This window comes from Silene latifolia, chromosome 11 (genome assembly GCF_048544455.1).
Source record: "Silene latifolia isolate original U9 population chromosome 11, ASM4854445v1, whole genome shotgun sequence".
Lineage (NCBI taxonomy): Eukaryota > Viridiplantae > Streptophyta > Magnoliopsida > Caryophyllales > Caryophyllaceae > Silene > Silene latifolia.
In genome coordinates, this window is record NC_133536.1 from 176,996,410 (window position 1) to 177,022,108 (window position 25,699).

General features: G+C 39.3%; 1 non-coding gene across 1 annotated transcript; it reads right to left on the reverse strand.

Annotated features, from left to right (window-relative positions):
* Window positions 1–19,159: 19,159 nt before the first annotated feature.
* On the reverse strand, window positions 19,160–19,266 carry LOC141615674 (small nucleolar RNA R71). The gene has a single exon (XR_012530082.1). It is a non-coding gene; the product is annotated as a small nucleolar RNA R71 (small nucleolar RNA).
* Between the last annotated feature and the right edge of the window lie 6,433 nt (window positions 19,267–25,699).

The window sequence follows — 25,699 nt, forward strand, 5'->3', positions numbered from 1 at the left end:
CCTCGACTCTAGAACCTGATTAGAAAACTCCGAAAAACACACTCGATAGAGCTGACTAGCCACTCGATCGAGCTGACTCCACTCGATCGAGTGACCCTACCTATTCGATCGAGCGCCCAAAAACCTGCTTCTGCCCAGAAAACATAAAACTACCTACTCGATCGAGTCAACCCCACCCGATCGAGCCTCTCATCTACTCGATCGAGTGCCCCCCACTCGATAGAGTCATGCAGACTCTTATAACTACCCGCATGCTTATCTTTCTTTCCCAACTTTATATACAACTTTTATACAACCAACATAACGACAACAAAAATACATATATACATACGCAACCCTTTATATACTCAAACAAACAACTTTACTTCCGTATTTCTAACATGCCACATTATAAAACAAACAACATGCCTTCATTCATCCAACATACAAATCACATAATCATCATCTTCATTCCATACCTCATATCCCCCACATTCATACATCCACTGATTCACCACATGTTATTATATAGACATACAAACAAGAAGATAACACATACGATCCCGACACGCACCCCATGTGACCGGTTCAAAATTGTAGGGCGAGTTCGCGACTTTAGGACGTCTCCCACGTCTTTGCATTAGCTCCTACAACTTCTACCCCGGGTTCATTTTAATTTGACTCCCTATGTTCATTAGGTTCATTGGTTTCAGGTTTCAGGATCGTCGCTCTGATACCACTTTGTGACACCCCCATACTCCAAGTGCCTTACCAGGACCACTTAAGGTATGGAAATGTCACCATCTCGGTTACCCGAGGCAATGATAATCATAAGACAATAAAGAAACATACTTTAAAAGTAAATACGGTTTAAGTGATTACATGTCCAAACCAAAACTGTTAAACTGAAATACAAAGTTCCCAAAAACGTCTACTAGAAAAACTGTCATAACTATAAGACATCGTCTGACACAGCGGAAGACTCTTCTAACAGCCACGTGATGACTTATCCCAGCTATCCCATATGCGTCATATCATACCTGCTCAATACATGCTCACCATCCCCGAATGGATCACCACAGTTTTTTTTAAAACATTTAAATGGGGTCAGTACTAATTATACAACACAAAGCCACAACGAAACAAGTACACAAACAATTCCATAACACAACAATCCTCTAAACTCCTTAATCAATCTCCACACAACTGACTACACAATAAAGTGTGTAGTCCTGCCAAAGTACCCATCGCAACATGTACTGAACACCGCCAATGGGGGACCGCAGCCGTACCCACCAAATCCCCGCTCATCAACCACTGAGCGATAAACCCAATTTTCCTTAATGTGCACATCCCCTCCTCTGGTGGGTTCCATAGAGGGCAAACCAAGGGCGTGAAGCCACTCCCGCAAGTGACTCCACTCAGCCACGGATGTGCCCCGAATATCACAGACAGTTATATAACAACAATCAACTATATAAACCAACAACCGTCACAATCATCAGCAATATAATTAATAAATAACCACAATACAATCACCACACACATCATGTAACTAATACTAAGTAGGGAAACCCTACCTGGAAAGCAACACGAAATCAAACGATCTAAGCAGCTACTCAGAATCTCTCCTCAACAAAGCCTCCTCCTCCTATACATACATATATATTATCACTACCGTAACCACAAAATCACAAGAAACCCCAAATCCCCAAATTAGGGTTTAACCAAGATTACCCAAATGATATAAAAATGATATGTAGAACTTACCCACGATACAAGGATCACAAAAGGTGTAAAGAATGATGAAAACCGACACCTCTAGCTCCGAGATTTGCTAATAATGTGAAGGGGCAAGACAACGTAACTAGAAACTTCTCTTGACTCTGATTTAGGGTTTGTAAAAGTGTTTAAAGAAAGATGACGAAACTTAATATATATTAATCTGCATTATTAACAAAACCGTCGCAAATCACCCGTTAACCGACTTACTCGATCGAGTAAGTCACTTACTCGATCGAGTGACCCTTACTCGATCGAGTGCCAAGCTTACTCGATCGAGTACCCTACATGAAGACTACTGTTTTGCATAAAATCCAACTTACTCGACTGAGTAAGCCCTACTCGATAGAGTACCGCCAGACACAGAAACTGTAGTATTACATCTCCTCATTCCGCACTCGGGTTTATTTCGATCCTATCATAAGGAACCGAAAACAGAGTACAGAAATCGGCAAGGGAGATTTTGACTTCGGATTCATTGACCATCGCATGCAACACATTATTTCTCATGGAGACCAAAGAGTAAAATTGAATTACCTCTATTGGATAAATTGGACCAACAAAAGAGCTAACCTTTTTCCATTCTTGAAAGGTTAAGAAATCGTTGAAAAATTGTAATGCTTCAATTTTTCCATACCACTTCTCGGAATAAGACCGACCGCCATGAATACCATATCGCATAACATTATTCACTCTGGTCCTTTCATCCGCGGTAAGTCTAACCTTATCAAGACCCGATGATGTTGCATTCGGCATATACTCACGGAACATTGCTCTTTGATGAGCTTCTTTATTGACCACAACTTCGGTTTCCTCTACCGAAACCTAAAACCCGACAACCTTTTTCTTACCTTTGTTTAGCTTTCGTCTTTTCCCTTCGAAGTTAGGATCAACCCGGTTATGTTTGGGATTGGTAGGCTTATGGTTTAACTGAGGTGAGGGAGTTTTGATAGGGACAAAGGTTTTGTTGCATGGTGGTTTGGAGGACCCGGTCCGAGTTGTGGACCGAGTGGAGGGTACGTGAAGACGAGTGGAAGGAGGAGTCAAGTCATGATGGTGATTTAATTTTGGAGGTTGAGTGTAGAAATTTTTAAGAGAAATTTTTTAGGATGTTGTGTATGATTGTGACGGATGAAGGTGGGGTATTTATGAGGTGTGCAAAAGATGGACTAGAAGGCGGAATATTCTCGTAATATAATATAACATTTAACGCAAATAAACTTGCAACGAAAAATACAGACACGGTCATTCAATCTCGTCAAATCTAGTTAGTCATACAGAGAGTAAAATATTTGGGACAAGTTTAGTTGCCACCGATTAAACCAATTTCCAACCGTAAAATCTCAAAACGTTCTCTAGCCAATGCTTTGGTAAAAATGTCAGCCCATTGTTTTTCTGTACTACAAAATTCAAGTCTTATGTTGCCCTTATCTACATGGTCACGTAGAAAATGGTGTCTGATGTCTATACGCTTAGTTCGTGGATTGATTCTTAATGTTTATTCACCGAACCTAAGAACTGTTGACTACATGGATTGATTTTTAATGTTTCCGCCATTAGTATAATCATGCATGCCATGATGCACATGTCCTAGATGAATAACATGCTTGGAGCATGATAAGTCGATAACATACTAATCCATATGAGAGTCATTGGTAAGCCTTACGGAACCGTCATGAATTCTCAAGGAGAACTAATGGTCTGTTCTATAGTTTGGAAGAGTAATGAGTTGTGTGTTAAGAGGTTACACAAACTCAAGTTTCCAAGCTCATTTGGATTTGTGAAAATCCTAGGCAGATTATTGACAGAAGGATTTGGAGACTAGAAAAGTTTGCTTTATTGTCTTCCATTTGCAAGATTCTACGAAATGAACCAAAGTACGTTGTGATAGGGTGATGAACATTAAAACTATAAGTAGTGTTGTCCACCGTAACCTGTGGGTTAATATCCGTATACTACCCCTTAAATTGCAGGACTATAACGTAAAATTTACATGCAATTTATAGTCATAAAACGATAAAACAAAAAAAACGATAAGTGTATAGAAATCAACCTCGGGTCCTTTTAATTGCGGCGTAAAGATCAGAAATCTAAGCAGATTCCCTCCTAATCGTTGCACCCAAGACTTGGTCCGAGATATGCCCTTGTGCTAGAACAGTGTTCTCCGATTGCCTTGCAATATAGGGAGAACTGTTGTGAGTTTTTTTGAGATGAGAGATCTCAGTTTCAGAGAGAAAAATTAATCTCTGAAACCCTAATTCTTTCACTAATGATGATTCGGTCTCACAGAAGGAGGAGGCTCTCCTTTTTGTTCTCCTAATTCGGCCAAGCCGAGTCCATGGGGAGGAAATGGGCTTTTCCATTTCCTCTTCTCTTTGACTCGTAGTCCGAACCCAAATGGCTAAATGTATATGACGCGGTTTGATCATAAATCATTATCGGTTATCGGAAATTAAGGCATCAGCTAATAATGCGGGTTAGCTGAATTATTAATACGTGTCCGACAAAACAGTATTTTATAATTTATTTTAATATACATTTAATTAAATATAAATCACGTATATTTAATTTTACGAATTAACTGGTTAATTCGCCTTTAGCCCATGATATTTAATCCGTATTAAATATAATATCTCAACATCACATATTTGACTAATTACTTAGTCAAATAACTCGGACTAACCGGTTAGTCAATATTTGCATCTACATGACAAGTATTTTCATACCGTCACATCTCTCGAACGTATCCTATAGGTGTGACTTTTAGGGACCAGTTGATCACCGCCATCCGTATGACAATAACGTCAAACTTATCTAGCAAGCCAACCGTTATTGATAAACGTGGATCAATTGATAATAATACCAAAGTATGCCCTTTGATCCTTTTAGAGGTTTATAAGTCCTTGCACTAATTGTTAAGGACACCAACCCCAACAAGCTCCCACTTGTCCGTACAAGTGTATGTGCAATGACGTTATCCGCACTAACCGGAGGACACAAGCTCCAACAAACTCCCACTTGTCCGAACAAGTGTAGGTGCGATAACCGATTCTCATATTCATTTAAAATCTCTCCCACTCAATGTAAAACAATATGCAGATCTGGATCCACAAAGGTCGTATTTTACAATCGATCTGTATCTAGAGTGGTTTCCCCGACTAGAGAGTAACTTAACTGATAAAACGAATCCGTATTCGAGCATGGCCATGCATTTCGATTCTGACTCCTCGAGTGGCCCCGAGAAATATCGAGTACCTGATAAAGGCTGAATATTTCCTTCAACTCGACTCCTTCCGATCTAAGCACGGCATGAAATGACCCAGAAAAAATCTACTTGGCCCCTGTTACGGATGACCGTGAGAAAGAAACCAAAGTCACCCAAAATCTGCCGTAGTCTCAAGAGACTGTCGATAGTCAAAGAATCGACTCTTAGGATCACCATGGAAGTCCTATCCACGACCAAGACAACGAATGTTATAAAACATTTAGGACTCCACGTCGATGTCACAATTGTGTCCTACGAAATATCCGTATAAATCGCCTCTGTGATTGGTCGGTCAACCTGTTGACTTATGGCTCGTTGAACCCACCATCACCAACGTCACGAGAATAATTGCGAGTTATCGGCTCATGTGGGCAATTAAGGACTAACAAGATATAATGTTTGTTCAATTCACTTTGTGGTGTTCAAAATTGTCGTACAATTCCACATGAAAAACAAAATATATATATAAAATATCAAAACGATGATGTCGTATAGAGTACAAAGGAGAATGAATCTGATCCATAAAAGAGTACTACAACTCAGGAACACGTTTGATTCCCATGGAATTTACGTGCCCTTCATGCTTATCTTGTCGTAATGCTTTAGTGAGAGGATCCGCTATGTTATCATCTGTAGCAATCTTTTCTATCACTACTATCTTTTGCTCCACGTAATCCCGGATTAGATGAGCTTTCCGTTGTACATGTCTAGACTTGTTGCTAGACTTTGGCTCCTTAGCTTGGAAGATGGCACCACTATTGTCGCAATAGATGGTGATCGGGTCATTCGAACTAGGCACTACAGATAGTCCATGTAAGAATTGACGCATCCATATCGCTTCCTTTGTTGCTTCAGACGCGGCATAGTACTCGGACTCAGTCGTAGAATCTGCTTTAACAGTTTTGTTTCGAACTCTTCCAGGTGATCGGCGCCATTAAGAGTAAAAACGAATCCAGACCGAGATTTCGAGTCATCTCGATCCGTTTGGAAGCTAGCATCTGCAGAATCGGTTGCGCATAGCTTTTGAGAGCCTCCATAAGTCAATACCCAATCTTTAGTCCTCCGGAGGTACTTAAGAATGTTCTTGACAGCCAACCAATGTGGTTCACCTGGTTCTTTGTTGGAATCGACTTGTCATACTCAATGCATATGCTACGTCCGGACGTGTGCATATCATGGCATACATGATTGATCCTATTGCCGAAGCATAAGGAATCCGTGTCATGCGCTCTTTCTCTTCCGGTGTCTCTGGTGCCCGAGACTTGCTCAAGTGCACCCCAGGGACATGGGAAGGAACCCCTTCTTGGAGTTAGTCATGCTTTGAATCTCTCTAGGACTTTGTCTATGTAAGACTCTGATGAGAGATAACATCCGTCGTGATCTATCTCGATAGATACGGATGCCAAGAATTCTTTGTGCCTCTCCCAGATCTTTCATCCGGAAATGGTTTTTCAACCATACTTTCACCGAAGTTAAGAGAGGTATGTCATTCCCAATCAGGAGTATGTCGTCAACATACAATATTAGGAAGACAATCTTGCTCCCACTCGACTTGATATATAGACATGGTTCCTCGACCGATCGAGTGAATCCATTTTCTTTTATCACTTGGTCGAAGCGATGATTCCAACTCCTTGATGCTTGCTTAAGTCCATAAATGGAACGCTTAAGCTTGCACACTTTCTTAGGATGTGATGGATCGATGAAACCTTCGGGTTGTACCATGTACAACTCTTCCTCCAAAAAGCCGTTTAAGAAGGCGGTTTTCACATCCATTTGCCAAATTTCATAGTCATGAAAAGCGGCGATCGCTAAGATAATCCAATGGAACGCAAAGATAACTACGGGTGCAAAAATCTCATCGTAGTGCAAACCTGGCACTTGGGTGAAACCTTTTGCAACTAGTCGTGCTTTGTAGATATCTTGCTTTGACCTTCCACGAGAATGCTTTATCTTGTAAAGCCATTTGCATTGAAGGGGACGAACCTTAGCAGGTAAGTCAACAAGATCCCACACGTTGTTCTCATACATGGAGTCCATCTCGGATTGCATGGCCTCAAGCCATAGCTTTGAGTCAGAACTGGTCATGGCACCTTTATAGGTTGCGGGTTCACTACTCGTTAAGAGTAGAACGTCATCTATGTCATGTTCCTCGACCATACCAATGTATCTGTCCGGAGGAATAGAGACTCTTCCCGACCTCCTAGGTTCCTCAGGAATATTCACCGCAGCCGGGATTGTAGGAATTGGTTCCTCCAATAGTTGCTCGGTATTTGGTTCTGGAATCTCCGACAGGTCGAAGGTTCTATCACTCTTTGCATTCTCGAGAAATTCCTTCTCTAAGAATGTCGCACTAGCCGCAACAAAAACGCGTTGTTCGGTTGGCGAATAGAAGTAATGACCACGTGATCCTTTAGGATAACCTATAAAGTATGTCTTGACCGATCGCGGGCCGAGCTTATCCTCGTGTCTCCACTTGACATAAGCCTCGCAGCCCCAAACCCGTATAAAGGACAAGTTAGGGACCGTTCCCTTCCATAGTTCATATGGAGTCTTGTCAACAGCTTTAGACGGACTTCGGTTAAGTATTAGAGCGGCTGACATAAGAGCATAACCCCATAATGAATCAGGTAAAACCGTGTGACTCATCATGGATCGAACCATATCAAGTAGTGTTCGATTTCTCCGTTCGGACACACCATTCAACTGAGGTGTTCCAGGTGGAGTTAACTGTAGGGCAATCCCACAGTCCTTTAGGTGTTGATCAAACTCGTGAGAAAGATACTCGCCACCACGATCCGAACGCAGTGTTATTATCTTTCTACCCAACAGGTTACTGCCCTATTTTGGTATTCCTTGAATTTCTCAAAGGATTCACTTTTGTGCTTCATTAAGTAGACATAGCCATATCTACTCAAATCGTCCGTGAAAGTGATGAAATATCTATAGCCTTCTCGTGCGGTGATTGACATAGGACCACATACATCCGTGTGTATGAGCCCTAATAGGTCAGCAGCGCGCATTCCAACACCTTTGAAGGAAATACGAGTCATTTTACCGATGAGACATGATTCACACGTGCCAAATGATTGAAAATCAAAGGCCGAGATAGCTCCATTTTTGATGAGTTGTTTAACGCGTTTCTCATTAATGTGTCCCATACGGCAATGCCATAGATACGTTTGATCTTTGTCACCAACCTTTAACTTTTTATTCATTACGTGTGATATTTCATTGGTCGATCTAAAACATAAATTCCATTCATGGAAACGCCTTGTCAGTAAATCATATCGTGTAATGAGAAAATGCAAGCATTGTTTTCTATTACAAATGAAAAACCGAGTTTATCAAGCGCAGAAACTGAAATAATGTTTTTGGAAAGACTAGGTACATAATAGCAATCATATAATGACAACTCAAATCCGCTAGGAAGCTGGATCACATATGTCCCCTTGGAGATGGCGGCTACTCTTGCTCCATTCCCAACACGCAGTCCACCTCACCCTTTACGAGGGGTTCGATGTTTCGAGCCCCCGCACATGATTACACAGATGAGAACCACAACAAGTATCAAGTACCCAAGTTCCGTAACTTGCGTGGTTAATCTCAATCATATGAATAAAAGTAGAAGAGAGAGAAGACATACCAACGGGTTTAACACGACCTGCCTTTAAGTCCTCATGATAAACAGGACATGTGCGTCTCCAATGCCCAATCTTGTGGCAATGATGGCATTCCATGTTTTCACTCTTGCTCTTTGTCATGCCGATGAGTTACTCGCCTCACCAGGACCACTCTTCCCCGAACCCGACTTCTTGAACTTCGCCTTACCTCTTTGTTAGGTTTGCTGGAGCTTTGCCCTTACCCTTCCCTTTATTTGACACAACGAGAACATCCTGTTTCATGCTCCCACTGAACTTCATGTCCTTCTCGGTCTGTACGAGGAGGGAGTGCAATTCATGTGGAGTTTTCTTCAAATCATTCATATAGTAATTCGCTCTAAATTGCGAATAACCATCGTGGAGTGAATGAAGAATACGGTCGATAACAATATTCTCGCTGATGTTACGGTTAAAGGTCTCCGGTTTCTCGACATTCTCAATCATGCTGAGAATGTGTGGGCTAACCGGTTGGCCCTTCTCGAGTCTCGCATCAAAGAAGCGAGTGGTATGCTCATAGGTCACGATTCTCGGTGCTTTCGAGAATTCCTTGGTGAGCGTGGTGAAAATCTTGTTTGCACCTTGGGCTATGAAGCGTTTATGCAAATTGGGTTCCATTGCAAAAATGAGCACGTTTTTAATCGCACCCGCTTCCATGACGAAATCGTTATAAGTAGCGATCTCGTTAGCTCCCGCCGTGGGAACTGGGTGTGGCGGCATGGGCTCAAGTAGATATTTGAGCTTTCCGTCGTCGGCGGCAAACATTCCGTAATCTTTGCCTCCCGATCCGCGAAGTTGGATCCATCATTCTTCGATCGAGTAGACGATTCATCCGATTCATGAAGATCCTAAGCCAGGACTCACGGTCCAATGTGGCACTTGGCATTGGGTTATTACTTGAACCAGCCATTTGATGTTAAGCGATTTAAAACGTGATCTACACTGAAAAAGAAAGAAAAACAAAACGAAATAAGCAACTCATCGAGGTGATTTAAGTCTATTTTAAAATTCATTTTAAACATGTAGACTCTTGCACTTGCATAATTGATCTCCCTCAAGAATGACACAAGTGATCCCAAGACTCAATTTCGGTAAATTGATAAGCCAACTGTTTAGCTAATTCTTCGTAAGAACTCTTGGTCGATAGATTTCCGTAAATCCTATCTATAGTCCACCATGATCACAGGATCGTACGAGTGACCATAGTGTTGAGATAAAATAGGTCAATCGGTTCCAACTTACCCGACGTAGAAGGGGTCATAGTATGCCTACCGACGAAGAAGGGACTCATTGGAGTTTGACCTATAAAGACCGTTCTCAATTTTTGTTTATACGAGGAAGATCCCATCAACTAAATTATAATTCATTTTTAAGTGAACGAATAACTAGCGTCTGTCGTGAATGAATTAATTTAGATGATGGCTTAAAACGTGTGACATGAGAATGTCAATGAAAACTAACTCGTGACCTCTATATGTGTCAGTTTTCATGCAATAATTAGGTGGTTTGGTTTTTAGGCGGAATATGATGCAAATTATCGTAACAATAAATAAATGAATGCAAAAACGTAAATAAAAAAAATGTCCTAGTGTGGCCTATCCTAGTAAAAGAACATAATACAACTTTGGAATCCACCGTTGGACCCGAAAAGCTTGTCTTGATGTTCCATCTTGATCCAAGTAGCGGGAGTGAGCATCCGGTCTCCATCTTTGGTCTTCTCAAAAATTACAATTAAAATTACAAAATATAAACCTATTTACATTCTAATTAAAACTGTAATTACAAGTGAAAAATCCAAAACGGAGATACGAGATCTCAAAATACAACCAAGACCGTGTTCCATCATTACGGTAACACGTTCTACTAAGGCCACACTAAGTTACAATCGCTTGTAAAATTAAATACGTAATTAAAAGGCATTCACGGCATTCATAAATTAACGATAAATAAAAATGCATCAACTAAAACAAATTCATTCGTGACATAATTCTGTAATTATGTTAAATTTATCCAAACCACCTTTTAATGATTAAAATTCGTGTGATAAAACCGCTTCTATCATTTAATTTTAATCTATTATAATCCGTCATTTTAAAGACACTTTAAAACAACTATATGGTACGTGAGTGAACCGATTCACTATTAAGCGAGTGTACTATATCCGGATAAAGTACATATTAAAGCCAAAGGAAAATTTAAATCAAAAGAAACAAATTTTCAAAGTCATTAAAGACGAAATCCTCGATCCAGGGACATAAGTGCTCGATCGAGGATGACGGGAGCTCGATCGATCGAATCGCAAGTTGATCGAGAGGAATGCTAATCAGGAGGTGCTCGATCGACTAAACTGGTGGTCGATCGAGTACCTATATCAGCAACACTACTCGATCGAGTACGAGGACAACTCGATCGAGCAGCAGGGTTTAGAAAGGGGGTCGATCGAGTACAACAGGGACTCGATCGAGAAAAGGTTTTTGACACAGGGTCGATCGAGTACATCAGGGACTCGATCGAACAAAAACAAGCAGAAAAAACACTCGATCGATTGAAACTTTATTCGATCAAGTACAAAAATTTCTGAAAAATCCCAAACCCTCGTGAAAACTGATTTTCGAGATAAAATCAATTAAAATTTTGATCAAAACGCATCAAAACAAATTTGATAATTGATAAAACATGACATATTGTTATAATCTCTGTATAAAACAACAACATGCATAAAACCAAATCGAGAAAGATGATAAAACCGTGTAATACATGACACGGTTTCAACAAAACAAAACGAAAAAGATGAAATTGCCGTGTAATACATGACACGGTTTCAAACAAATTTTGCCGTGTATACTGGGCACGGGTTTTCAAGCACAAAAACATCGTTTCAAAAATCGTTTTATGAAAAACACATGAAAAATTCACGTGGCCTCGCTCTGATACCACTTGTGGGTTAATATCCGTATACTACCCCTTAAATTGCAGGACTATAACGTAAAATTTACATGCAATTTATAGTCATAAAACGATAAAACAAAAAAAAACGATAAGTGTATAGAAATCAACCTCGGGTCCTTTTAATTGCGGCGTAAAGATCAGAAATCTAAGCAGATTCCCTCCTAATCGTTGCACCCAAGACTTGGTCCGAGATATGCCCTTGTGCTAGAACAGTGTTCTCCGATTGCCTTGCAATATAGGGAGAACTGTTGTGAGTTTTTTTGAGATGAGAGATCTCAGTTTCAGAGAGAAAAATTAATCTCTGAAACCCTAATTCTTTCACTAATGATGATTCGGTCTCACAGAAGGAGGAGGCTCTCCTTTTTGTTCTCCTAATTCGGCCAAGCCGAGTCCATGGGGAGGAAATGGGCTTTTCCATTTCCTCTTCTCTTTGACTCGTAGTCCGAACCCAAATGGCTAAATGTATATGACGCGGTTTGATCATAAACTGTTATCGGTTATCGGAAATTAAGGCATCAGCTAATAATGCGGGTTAGCTGAATTATTAATACGTGTCCGACAAAACAGTATTTTATAATTTATTTTAATATACATTTAATTAAATATAAATCACGTATATTTAATTTTACGAATTAACTGGTTAATTCGCCTTAGCCCATGATATTTAATCCGTATTAAATATAATATCTCAACATCACATATTTGACTAATTACTTAGTCAAATAACTCGGACTAACTGGTTAGTCAATATTTGGCATCTACATGACAGTATTTTCATACCGTCACATCTCTCGAACGTATCCTATAGGTGTGACTTTTAGGGACCAGTTGATCACCGCCATCTGTATGACAATAACGTCAAACTTATCTAGCAAGCCAACCGTTATTGATAAACGTGGATCAACTGATAATAATACCAAAGTATGCCCTTTGATCCTTTTAGAGGTTTACAAGTCCTTGCACTAACTGTTAAGGACACCAACCCCAACATAACCCACATCACAAGTTATGTGATAACTGTAAGAGCTGCTTTATGCTAAAGAACATGTGTCTAGTGTGAAGTCTAGACATGTACTTAGTAAAATTCATGCTATAAAGGATAACATGAAATTGAAGGAAATCGCAATTCACAAAAGTTTGAACACTTGAACACATGGTATGTTCACAAGCTAAACTTTTATTGCGTTAGGAAAGTGCATAAGTGCACTCATGATTATAAGACATGGATTAGCGATATGGTATTGACTACTCGTGTGTGATAATCACATTTATTGTTTGAGTTATTGTTAACTCATATTGTACTTTGTTACATCGAAATGGGTTGTTGAGACAATATTGAACCCCATTAAAGTGAACTGGATTAACATAAAATTCGTCCCTGGTTACTTATATGAGATGACATCTCGAAGTAACTAGAGTGTGATGCGATTGATGGCAAGTTCAAGTGTCATAGAGTCATAATAGATGACTAGTCGATCACATAGGCAGACTATAAGGGACACTCTGTCAAGCTTATGACTGCTTATAGAGTTCTGGCAATTTTTATAGCCTGGTCATGGCAAGAGCTACTATGGTATTCTTATGAGTCGATTCTTTGACTAATGACTGTTCGCCTAAGATGGCACAGTTTCAGAGTGACTTTGATTTATGTCCGGCGACCTTCGTAATTGGGGTCTAATGGGCATGTTTTGGGTCATGATGAGATGTGGCTAATCGAAGGGAAGAGTGCAATAGGAATTGTCCATCCCCGTCCGGGTTATCTTATATCTCAAGGCCACTCGAGGAGCAATGAACTGGAAATGCGTGGCAACCTTCGGAAGGTATCTATGGTAGATAATTCCGGTCAGACAGTTATTCTCCAGATCGAGGAAACCACTCAAGTGATGATCAAATGCAAGTACGACCTGCAAGACACCTTGCATTGAGTGGGAGATAGTAATAGGACAAGAGAATTGGTGACGCACACTTGTCACGGACAGGTGGGAGATTGTTGGAGTATGTGTCCTCGACAATAATGCGATCACATGTTTATATCACGTATTAAGAATACTAAAGGGAAAGTAACATTTTATTGTCAACTGATCCACATTAATCGGTAATGATTGGCTGACTAGAGTTTGACATTACTATCGTATGACGGTGGTGATCAGTTGATCCCTTAAGGTCATACCTCTAGGGAAACATTCTTAATTGACTAATTAATAAATTATGTGACGATACAAGTTAATTAATTCGTTAAATATGAACGAATAGTTTTGTTTGTTATAATACGTATCTTATTGTAATTCGATTAAATAACATTCGTACTAAGTAATTAAATTTTTTTATTACTTAGGTTATTATTGTTTATGAAACAATTGATGAAAGAATCGCTTATTATAAATACAAGTAGTTGTGATTTATAATTCTATGACCCATTTTAAGTTTTTGTAATTGTGAATTACTAAGTTAATTTTGTATGTGATTCATTTCATTTATATAATGATTTTTAATTTGTTAAAAATGTATTATTTAAATGACATGTCAAGTTACATGTCCCATTTGTCACACAATAAAAATTAACAAATTGACAAAGTTAAAATGGATCCATATTAACTTGTATGTGCCGTGTATAATGGGAGAGGAAGGATTATTGTGCTTTAAGCATTTAATTAGTGGGAAACATTATCATTACCTACTAATTATAGGCTTTCAAGCCTACACTCTTGTGAAGAGAAACAAGGAAAAGGATTGGGCACTCTACCCATGCCAAAAACCGGTTGCCTCTCCCCTATACACTCAAGTAGTGTATTTTCCACACTAACTAATTCATTCTAATTAGAAAACAACTTGAGAAAAATTTATCTCTCTAGTTTTTGTTGTTGAACAAAATAATAAACTCTCACTAAAATCTCTAATATTATTTATATATTACTAGAAGTAGTAATCACTTAATATTAGTTTTTTTAAGGGAACAAATATTAATTTCTAGTAACAAAATTAATATTTGTACTAAGAAGGATTTCCTTGGTACAATCCCTGAGGAGTAGATCTTGCAATTAGATCTAAGGTTTTTTTGGGCATTTGGATTATTCTTAAGAAGACTAATTTGGTAGGAGACCAATTTAGTATAAACCAAATTTCGGCCCTCCTTGTAAGAAAGACTAAATTTATTCTCTTTTATTTAAATTATTATGCATGCATATGTTCCTTTAAGTTTTATGACTAAACTTATAAAAACTTAGATATTAGAAATGTCTAATAAGAGATATACGAATCTTTCACTTCTTTGATATTTGTTGGCTCAATGGTTGAGAGAAAGGAGTAGAACGAGCAAAAGTTGTTAAGTCATCTACGAGTTCGAACACCTTCATTCAAATTTCCTAGGATGGTTTCCATTGGATGAGAATCCTTATATTTCCATTTCTTAGAAACAGGAGGCACGTCTTTAATAGTGCATATTTTATACATTTTAACCCCCTATATTAGCTTGATTTTATATGTCCTTAGCACTTATCTTAAGTGTTTTATAGCTAATATTTGCATTTCTAGTTGTTTTGGATGTTTTGACATACTTTGTAGGAAATAAGCTTTTTGGAGCTAAAATACTACAAGGTTGCAAGAAATTGCAAGCTAAGTGGAAAGAAGAGCAAATGGACTAAGAATTGGATGTTGCATGGACTTTGTACTTCAAGTTGCATGGGTTTTTGCATGAGAATTTGTTGGATTAATTAGCAAAATGCAATTGTGATTAAATATCCAAGTCAAAGCCCAAATTACTAGTCAAAAGTAAAGGGGAAAGCAAGGGATTCCAAAGTTCTTAAGATGCCAAATGAAAGCATTAACCGGGTGATTAATCGCACCATTAATCACAAACATTGGATGCCATTTGCAATTAAGAGGAGAATTAAGGCAAAAATACCCGGAATACCACGTCCCCGATCGCGGCCCCCAACCCCGATCAGGGTTGCATGCTTCTTGGTGATTTACGTTTCACCTCCCTCTCCTTCTAAATAGGAGAGGCATTCCAAGGCTTAGGGCATCTCATTTCCTCGTCTCATTTCCTTACATAGCCTTAAGCATTATAATCTCTCTCAATAAGTTTTCATTGTAGTTTACAAATTGTTAAGCTTTCACTTAGTTTAATCTTTCAACACTTTGTTCTACAAGTTATTGTTCAAGTATTTGTTATTTCAAGCATTTGGTTATAATTTACTTCTTCCTTACAAGTTCTTCTTCATTAAGGTATTATTATTTCTAGTTTGGAATTTTACATTTCTATTTTAGTTTAAACATAATTTACAATTAAAGTACATAATTTAGATTACATTAGCATTATTTCTTATACATGTTATATCACCTAGTTTATACAAATCATATAAACATGTTTAACATTTCTTCCAATATAGTTTGCAATTTACATTCTAATATGAGTAGCTAAATTTCTTAGTCTAAGGGTTAGGGGAGCCATGCATAAACTAAATATGTAACATGTTAAAATAGGTTGATAAATATTATTGTTCAATTGTTTCTATCACATGTTTGCACCATAATGTTTAATCTTTGTTTAAGGCGTTATTCATAGATTAAGTGTGTTCATTCGTTCTAAAAGTCGAGAGGCATGGAACCGAATTAGACAAAGCATGTGTAGTAGGACGACCTAGTCATGGATGAGAGTTTCTCTAGGACCCGGTCTATGGTTGATGCTAATGCCGCAAGGTGGGTATCTCTAAGCCTAAACAATTGACAATGTTTTTAGTACCGAATTTATCATAATCATATGTTTACCTTTACATGTGTGACCCGAACCCCTTAGACTCCCTTTTAATTATATAATTCACACCATAGTTTTTATTAGTCATCAAACAAACAAACCAAACCAAAAACGAAATCGACCTTGATAAGAATCTTTCCATAGCATTTCACAACGTAATTCCCGTTTTCTTGTGTTCGACCCCTATTACTACATTATCTTGTTGTTTAGGGTAATTATCTTTGCATAGGTACATGACAAGCCTATCAAATTTTGGTGCTGTTGCCGAGGAAACGGTTTTATTGCATTTTGAATTGTCGATTTTTATCTTGTTTTCTTTAGTCTTGGGGAACACTTGTTCCTTAATACCGTTACTTATCATTTCTCTAGAAGTTGTTGTCTTATGCCCAGGTCCTCTCGTCGTGGAGAATTGCTTTCACCGGATTTCGATCCCGAGAAAACCTTTAGGAGAAGACGACGTTTTTGGAAGGAAGTGAAAGAGGCCTCTTCTCCCGTACAAGCCGAAAGTGCTAAAAAGTCTTACTTAGACGATCTAGAAGCCCTTGAAGAGGGGGAGGTTTCAAGTTCATCATCTCCACCACCGCCACCATCTACTACCAAAAAGATGGTGAAACTTTCCGATCACTCAAAGCCCACCGCGGCCATGCTTCCGACCGGTATCGCAACCTCTCAAATCACCACACCGGACTTCGAAATAACCGGCTTTCATTATCCTTGTGGAGAGGAATGAATTTGGGGGAAGTCCTTTGGAGGATCCCAATTTGCACGTGCAAAATTTTTGTGACTATTGCTCCATGATCCGTGAAACGGGCGTCACTCAAGCCCAAATAAGGGAAATAATTTTCCCTTTCTCTTTGAAGGATGATGCGTGTCATTAATATGATGTTCTACACCCTATTTTACACGCATTTCAGAGCTCAATTAGTAGTTTATTCTACTATTTTTCCTATTTCCGTCTACTTTTGTGTTTTTGTGTGATATTGCAGAAATATGAAGATTTTAGCGGAAAATGAGCCGAATCCGTCCCTAAGTGTTTAACATAGAATTTGACATGAAGGGAAAGCTTGAGGAGTGAACTTGGCGCGCATTTCAAGGCATCAAAGGTAGGAAAAGCATGGGTGCGTACGAGTTTAACAAGCAAAGAAGCACTTCACGATATTGCAGCCTGCTTCAGATGGCAATATCTCGTATTTCAGACGTGATAATCAAGTGATTCGAGTTGGAGGTGAAAGCTTATCTTCTTAGCTTTCCAACGCCGCGTAGAACGCCTGATTTGACCAAGTAACGAAGAAATGGCAGCTCTTTTAAGATCATTGCACGCTGCAGAATTCGTCAGAATGCATGACTGTACATCACCCTTGGTCGATCGACTGACCTACATGGTCGATCGACCAGAGCACGACTAACAGATGCTACTGTTCAGAAAGGGCCAGTCGATCGAATGGCCTCAGTGGTCGATCGACCATCTCACGAGCTGACGCGCAAATTGAAAGACGGGGAAGCCCATTGTAATTAGGTTTAGGAATAAGGGTTTTACGTGACATTCCTATATAACGTAACTCCTTTCCTATTCATTATTCATTAATCATTAGCTTAGTTTAATTCAGAAATTATTATTCATAGTTTAGATCTCAGTTCATTCATTAGTTTACTTTATCAAATTGGTTCTTTAATAAAGTTCTTTGCTACGGATTCAATTCTTGCCTTTTGCTTCGGTAATTATCATTCTTCTATTTACAGTTGACGTTTTTGCTTTATTAGATTTAGATCTTGCTAGCTTAGAAACCCAAACCCTAGATTAGTTTATGCATTATTATTGCTATAATCATTCAATCATGTCTTTCTTTATAGTCTTTATGAATCTCGTTATTGTTAGCGTCATCAATATGTCTAGCTAAATCACCATTGCTAGGATGTAGGCGAACTTAGCGTAGATGGCACTAGAAACGGTGACCCTCGGATTAGGGATTGTTCGACCGACTAGCTTATCTGGCCGGTCGACTGAGTCGGTTGGTCGATCGACTGGGGTAGCTGGTCGATCGACCACCTTCGTGTCTAATTTGCTTTGTTTGACTCGTTAAGTGCAATATCTATCAATGAGACCTAGCGGAGACTTGTTAGATGCTTAGTTTTGACCAACCCGTAGATCGAAAGATAGGGGAGGACTTAAAGTAACAAATTAAGACGGCTAAATTGCTAGATCGAAAGATAATGTAATTTAGGCATTAGGATCACTAGTCAAGGACGAAAGTTAGAATTAGTGACACCTAGGGACTAATAGCATAGACCGAGAGGGGCTATTAGTTGACTTGGACTGAGAGGACTTGTCATACCCATCACCCACGATTGTATTTCGAGACTTACCTAGACTTATGTGCCATCGTAGCTGTAGTGATCCGACCATCCTAGCTCCTTCCCATTATTTGTTCACATCAAATTTATTTTTATTGCCTATTTTTATTGTCTTATTTATTTTTATTTGCATTTAGTTTAATTATTAATCAATCCAAACCCCCTCAAATTGTTACCCCTAGACTGAAATAAAAAGTAACTATTATCTCCCTACCTCCCTGCGGATCGACCCTTACTACCACTTGCTAGTAGTAGTTTGGTTTTATAAATATTATTTTTTATACTTACTTCGACAGGTATCAAAGGACAAGGCCAAAAATTAGATCAATAGCCTTGACCGCACCGCCATGGGAATCACCAATTGGGAGACTTTTTCTATTGCTTTCTATCAAAAGTTTTTTTCCACCGGAGAAAACTCAAACTTTGAGGAGCCAAATCACCGGATTCCGTCAACAAGCTCTTGAGAGCTTATATGAGGCTTGGGAGAGGTAGAAAGAGCTTCAAAGACAATGCCCACATCTTGGGTTAGATGATTGGTTTCTAGCAATAACATTCTACAATGGATGTTTTGCCGAGTCCCGAAGGATTCTTGATTCCGCCAACAATGGGCGGTTTGATCAAATTAACACCGACCTTGCTCATGCCACGATTGAATCTATGGCGGCCCATGATGCACAATATGTCAATTCCTGAGTTGTGCCATCTAAAGGTAAAGAAGAATCCTCCAACAACTCCGTTTTGCTAGCTCAAATTGCCTTGCTCCAACAACAATTGGCGGAAAGAGATGCTTGGGATTCCGTTCAATAACTCAATGCCATATCTTCAACAAGCCAAATCGTTGTTTGTGATGGTTGTGGAGGCGAGGGTCATTCTGCCGCTCATTGCCAAGCTCCCATTGAAGAGGTAAATGCTTTACAAGCATTAAGACAAAATGTTTATCCATCGGGTACATTCTCAAACACTTATAATCCAAATTCAAGATTTCACCCGAACATGTCTTATAGAAGCAACAATGTGCTTAATCCTCAACCACAACCCCCACCACAACAAAATGCCTATGTCCCTCAACAACAAAAATATGTCCCTCTACCGGGTTATCAAAATCAACGAAGGCCCCCACAAAACAATTTCCAACAAAATCAACCCCTACCACAAAATGGCTAAAAAACCAACCAAGAAGGAGGTAAGCTTGAGGGCTTGATAGTCCGTATGCAAAAGGAATTGTTGGCTCACATCGAAAAGAATGAGCAAGCTCAAAATTCCGCAATCAAGATGTTGGAGCAACAAATGGCTCAATTGGCCTCATCTAGCACTTCAAGGAAATCGGGTCAACTACCCCCTCAAGGTGAGCAACCACATGCTACCCTTAATGCTATCTCCTTAAGAAGTGGTACAAAATATGATGGGCCATCCATGCCCAAAGAAGATGAGGAGGTACCTGTTGAGTTGGAGATCTCTCCAAATGATAAGGAAAGTGACGAAATTCCCAAGAAAGTGGATGATCCACTTGTTGTTGAGAAAGTCAAGGAAGTGGAGGATGCTTCTCCAAAGAAAGATGTTGAAGCAAAGATTCCGGATTGGCAAAGCAAAGATTAACCATTCCTTTTACCGAATTGATCACTCAAATTCCATCTTACACTAAGTTCATGAAAGACATTTTAACTAAGAAGAGCACTTTTGATGAATTTGAAACAATAGCTCTCACCGCCGAGCTGAGTGCTCTTTTGCAAAACAAGTCCCCTCCTAAGTTAAAACATCCCGGTAGCTTTTCTATTCCATGCACAATTGACACCTACCAAATTGACAAAGTTTTATATGATTTAGGTGCTAATTTGAGTGTAATACCATACTCGATTTGTGCTAAGCTTAATATGGGAGTCTTAAAATGCACTAGTGTCACATTGCAAATGGCGGACCGTTCTATAAAACGCCCTTTGGGAGTTTTGGAGGATGCTCCCGTTAAGGTTGGTAAGTTTTTCATTTCGGTTGATTTTATTGTTCTTGACATGGCCGAAGATGCCCAAATCCCAATAATTTTGGGAAGACCCTTTTTACATAACGCGGGCGCGTTAATTGATGTCAAGAACGGTAAAATTACATTGAAAGTGGGTGACGATAAGGTCACATATAATTTGATTAGTTCCATGAAGAGTCCAATGATAGAAGAGTCTTGTTATTCTATTGACATTTTGGATGTTTTGGATATTCTTATAGAAGTCTCTATACCTCGATCTTTATCTAAAGATCCCTTGGAGGCACTCTTGCTTTTAAAATTATTTGCAGGTGATGATGAGATTGAAAATGAAGAGATTGATGCTTTGGAGCAAGAATTGGATGGAGAGGAGCTATCTTTGGAAGAGAGCTCGAATTTAATAGGCTTGGTTGCTACACCTCAAGATCTTGAGGTACAAAAACCCGAGCTTAAGCCCCTTCCTTCCAATTTGAGGTATGCTTTTTTAGATGATAAGGAGATATGTCCGGTAATCGTTAGTGCTAAATTAGATGAGAGTCATTTGGCTAAATTGCTTCATGTCTTAAGATCTCACAAGAAAGCCATTGGTTATAAACTTGACGATATAAAAGGCATAAGTCCCAAATTTTGCTTGCACCGAATAAATCTCGAGGAAGATCATAAACCATGTGTCCAAGGTCAAAGACGTCTAAATCCTAACATGCAAGAAGTGGTCAAAAAGGAAGTGCTAAAATTGTTAGATGCGGGAATTATCTATGCAATTTCCGATTCTAAATGGGTGAGTCTGGTCCAAGTTTACTAAGAAAGGAGGAACCACCGTAGTAAAAAATGATACAAATGAGCTAATTCCAACTAGAATTGTGACGGGTTGGAGAATGTGCATTGACTGTAGGAGGCTAAATCTAGCCACTAAGAAAGACCACTACCCATTACCTTTTATTGACCAAATGTTGGAAAGGTTGGCATGACACAAATATTTTTGCTATCTAGATGGTTATTCCGGGTTCTTTCAAATACCCATTCACCCATTCACCCGTTTGACCAAGAAACGACCACATTTACATGTCCCTATGGTACCTTTGCCTACCGTAGAATGCCTTTCGGTCTTTGTAATGCCCCCGCCACTTTTAAACGTTGCATGATAAGCATCTTTTCCGACTACATTGAGTCTATAATAGAGGTGTTTATGGATGATTTTAGTGTATATGGTTCTTGTTTTGATGCTTGTTTGACTAACTTGTCCAAAGTGTTGAAGCGTTGTGAAGAGGTCGATTTGGTGTTAAATTGGGAAACGTGCCACTTCATGGTGAATGAAGGAGTGGTGCTTTGTCATATTATTTCGGAAATAGAAATTGAGGTGGACCGTGCTAAGGTCCAAGTCATTGAGCAACTACCCCTACCGGTAAATGTGAAGAGTGTAAGGAGTTTCTTAGGCCATGCGGGTTTCTACCGCCGTTTTATTAAAGATTTTTCTAAGATTGTCAAACCCCTTACGGAGCTTCTTTTAAAAGATGCTCCCTTTGTGTTTACTAACGATTGTCTTGAGTCTTTTAATAGGATCAAGAAGGCTTTGATTTCCGCACCTATCATCCAATCACCGGATTGGAACTTGCCATTCGAGCTCATGTATGATGCAAGTGACTATGCGGTAGGTGCCGTGCTAGGACAGTGAAAGGACAAGGTTCTCCATGCTATCTACTATGCAAGAAAAAACTTGGATGCGGCTCAAATTAATTATGCCACCACGGAGAAAGAGCTACTTGAGATTGTCTATGCCTTAGACAAATTTCTCTCTTACTTGATCGGTTCCAAAGTCATTGTTTATACCGATCATGCCGCATTGAAGCATCTCCTAGCCAAACAAGAAGCTAAGCCAAGATTAAAACGATTGATCTTGCTTTTGAAAGAATTTGATCTTGAGATAAAAGACAAGAAAGGGGCCGAAAATGTTGTTGCCGATCACTTATCCCGTTTGAAGTTCAATGATTGAGATATTGAGTTACCTATCGATGATTCCTTCGCCGATGATGTTCTAATGATGTTGGAAGCCAATACTCCTTAATATGCCGACATAGCCAACTACCTAGTTGGAAGAGAATTGCCACCCAACCTTTCATATCAACAAAGGAAGAAGTTCTTACATGATACCAAATTCTTCCTATGGGATGATCCACATTTATTCAAACATTGCTCCAATGGGCTATTCCGCAGATGTATCCCACATTGGGATGTGAAAGGAGTGTTAGAAGGATGTCATTCTTCTCCTTATGGTGGTCATCATGGACCGTTGCAAATGTGTTGCAATCCGGCTTCTATTGGCCAACTATGTTCCAAGATGCTAAAAATTTCGTGATGGCTTGTGATGCTTGCCAAAGTATGGGCTCCATATCAAGGAGGCACGAGATGCCTTTAAATGTTATCTTGGAAGTGGAGGTGTTCGATGTTCAGGGCATAGATTATCAAGGACCGTTTCCTTCCTCAAAAGGGAATCGGTATATTTTTGTTGCCGTTGATTCTGTCTCTAAATGGGTAGAAACAATTGCTACTCCAACTAATGATGCTCGCACCATGATTAACCTATTCAAGAAGATCATATTCCCAAGGTTCGGTGTTCCAAGAGCGATCATTAGTGATCGTGGTACTCATTTTGGTGAGAAACAACTAGATGCTTTGGTGGAAAAATATGGAGTCTATCATAGAAGAGGCTTGGCTTACCACCCACAAACTAGTGGCCAAGTGGAGGTTTCCAACCGTAAGATCAAGTCCATACTTGAGAAAGTTGTTGCCAAATCACGAAAGGATTGGAGTATGAAGCTCGATGATACCTTATGGGCCTACCGTACCACACTTAAGACACCTATTGCACCTCACCATATAGGTTGGTCTATGGAAAGGCGTGCCATCTTCCCATTGAGATGGAACAAAAGGCTTTTTGGGCAATTAAGGAGCTTAACATGGACCCGAAATAGAGTGGAGAAAAGCGGTTATTGCAACTCAATGTACTCGATGAATTCCGCTTTCAAGCTTGCGAGAGCTCCCGTCTCTACAAGGAGAGGACAAAAATATGGCATGACAAGAAGATCTTGAACAAGGAATTTCAAATTGGTGATAAGGTCTTGCTATTCAATTCCCGTTACAAGCTATTTCCAGGAAAGTTACGATCACGGTGGACCAGTCCATATACCGTCACAAATGTCGACAAGTTCAGTTCCGTTGAAGTGATGACCACCAAGGGCGAAATATTAAAAGCAAACGGTCATCGTTTGAAGCTCTACCATGAGAATGTGATCATTGGTGTGATAGAGGAAATGATCGTTCAACCTCTAACAAAGAAAGCTTAAACCAACTCAAGCTTTTTCGCCGTGCGGGACGTTAAACCAGCGCTTCTTGGGAGGCAACCCAAGCTTTTTATTTGTTTTTATTTATTTTTATTTTTATTTTTATTTTCCTTAATTTATGGTTTTTCGTAGATTAGTAATAAAATGTTCGACTTGACAATGTTTCTTTTTGTGGTTCTTAGGTGAAAATGAAGAAAGGAGAATATGGAGAGCATCTGGCACGCTTCCCCATGCAAGAGCCCCATTCGGGGACGTGAATTTCAAGAAACGAGAAAGAAATTAAAACATACGAGGAAATGAGTCAAAACCCGAAGGAGTAGTCAACCCCGATTGGGGTCGTGGTTCTCAAGATTTCCGGTAGCTATTTTAGACGGGTTTAAAAAAAAGATCAAAATTTCTATTATTCATTCAACAACCCCGACGGTACCTTCCTCTACTCTATCTCTTCCATATTTCTTCAATTCTTCACCTAAAATCACTAGGAAACATCAATTTCTTCATTGATTTGCAAGATTCATTCACCCATTAACAACAATTGGTAAGTTTTCTTCTCTTTTCTCTTTAAATTCATCCATTTCAATCAATTAGTTAGATTATGCAAACCCTAACTCAATTTGGGGGAATTCGATTTTGTGCTCTTTAGTGCTAGAAATTGATTGTAGAATGCTTATTTCATGTTTGTAGTGTGAATTAGTTCACTAAATCATACTATTATACCTATTAGGATGAATTTTGGTTTGCCTTAATATGAATTCTTGTCTTAAATTTCGGAAAAATGCCACCAAGAAGACCTCCTACCCAAGATGCTTCTAAGAGAAGGATAGGTGAGGCGGAATCCTCCCATGCTGCGTAGGATGTGCAAATGGAAGAAGTCCCGGAGTGGCAAGACCCGTATTTTCCGGGTGTGATCTTCAATTCACAAGCTCAATACAACAATTGGGTCATCTTGAAGAGCAAAGGTATGAAACCAACAAAATTTATCAACCAAGCTTCTTTACACAACATTGGAATTGAGAAAAATGTGAAAGCTTTGTTTAAAACTCTTGGTATGAAGCTCTTTCGAGTTTCATAGGTCTAGGAAACCCGGTTTTATTGTTTTTGTTACCGTTCGCTTGTTTAATGAAGACCATAGGATGGACTTAGCGGACTTTGCCGCTATCTTTCAATTGCCTCACAAGGACTTACCCACCGAATCACCCGACTCATATGACCCCGTTTTGACTTGGAATGCCATTTCTCACTTGCCTTTTCAAGGTTGGGACCATTGTCCTCATCAATATATACATTACCCCGACATAAGGATTTGGCAAAGGTTTATGGGATGGACCTTTTTTGGGAGAAATAAACCTCATTCGGTGAGGAAGATTGAGGTAGAGATTTTGGGTGCTTTCTTGAATGTTAATGGTGACGAGAATTGGGGAATCTATATCCCCTACCACTTTGCAGTCCATTTGACCAAACAATACAACCCCAAAAATAGTTGTATTGTCTTTGGGGAGTTTGGTTACTAAGATTGCACACTACTTATGTAGGTTTAACCAAGAGAATACCAATTTGAGACCATTGCTTGAGTCTAGGAAAAAGGGAGTTGGGCTTGATTATGAATATTTTCTTTCTTGTAATTGGTTTAGGGATGCTTACCCTAACATG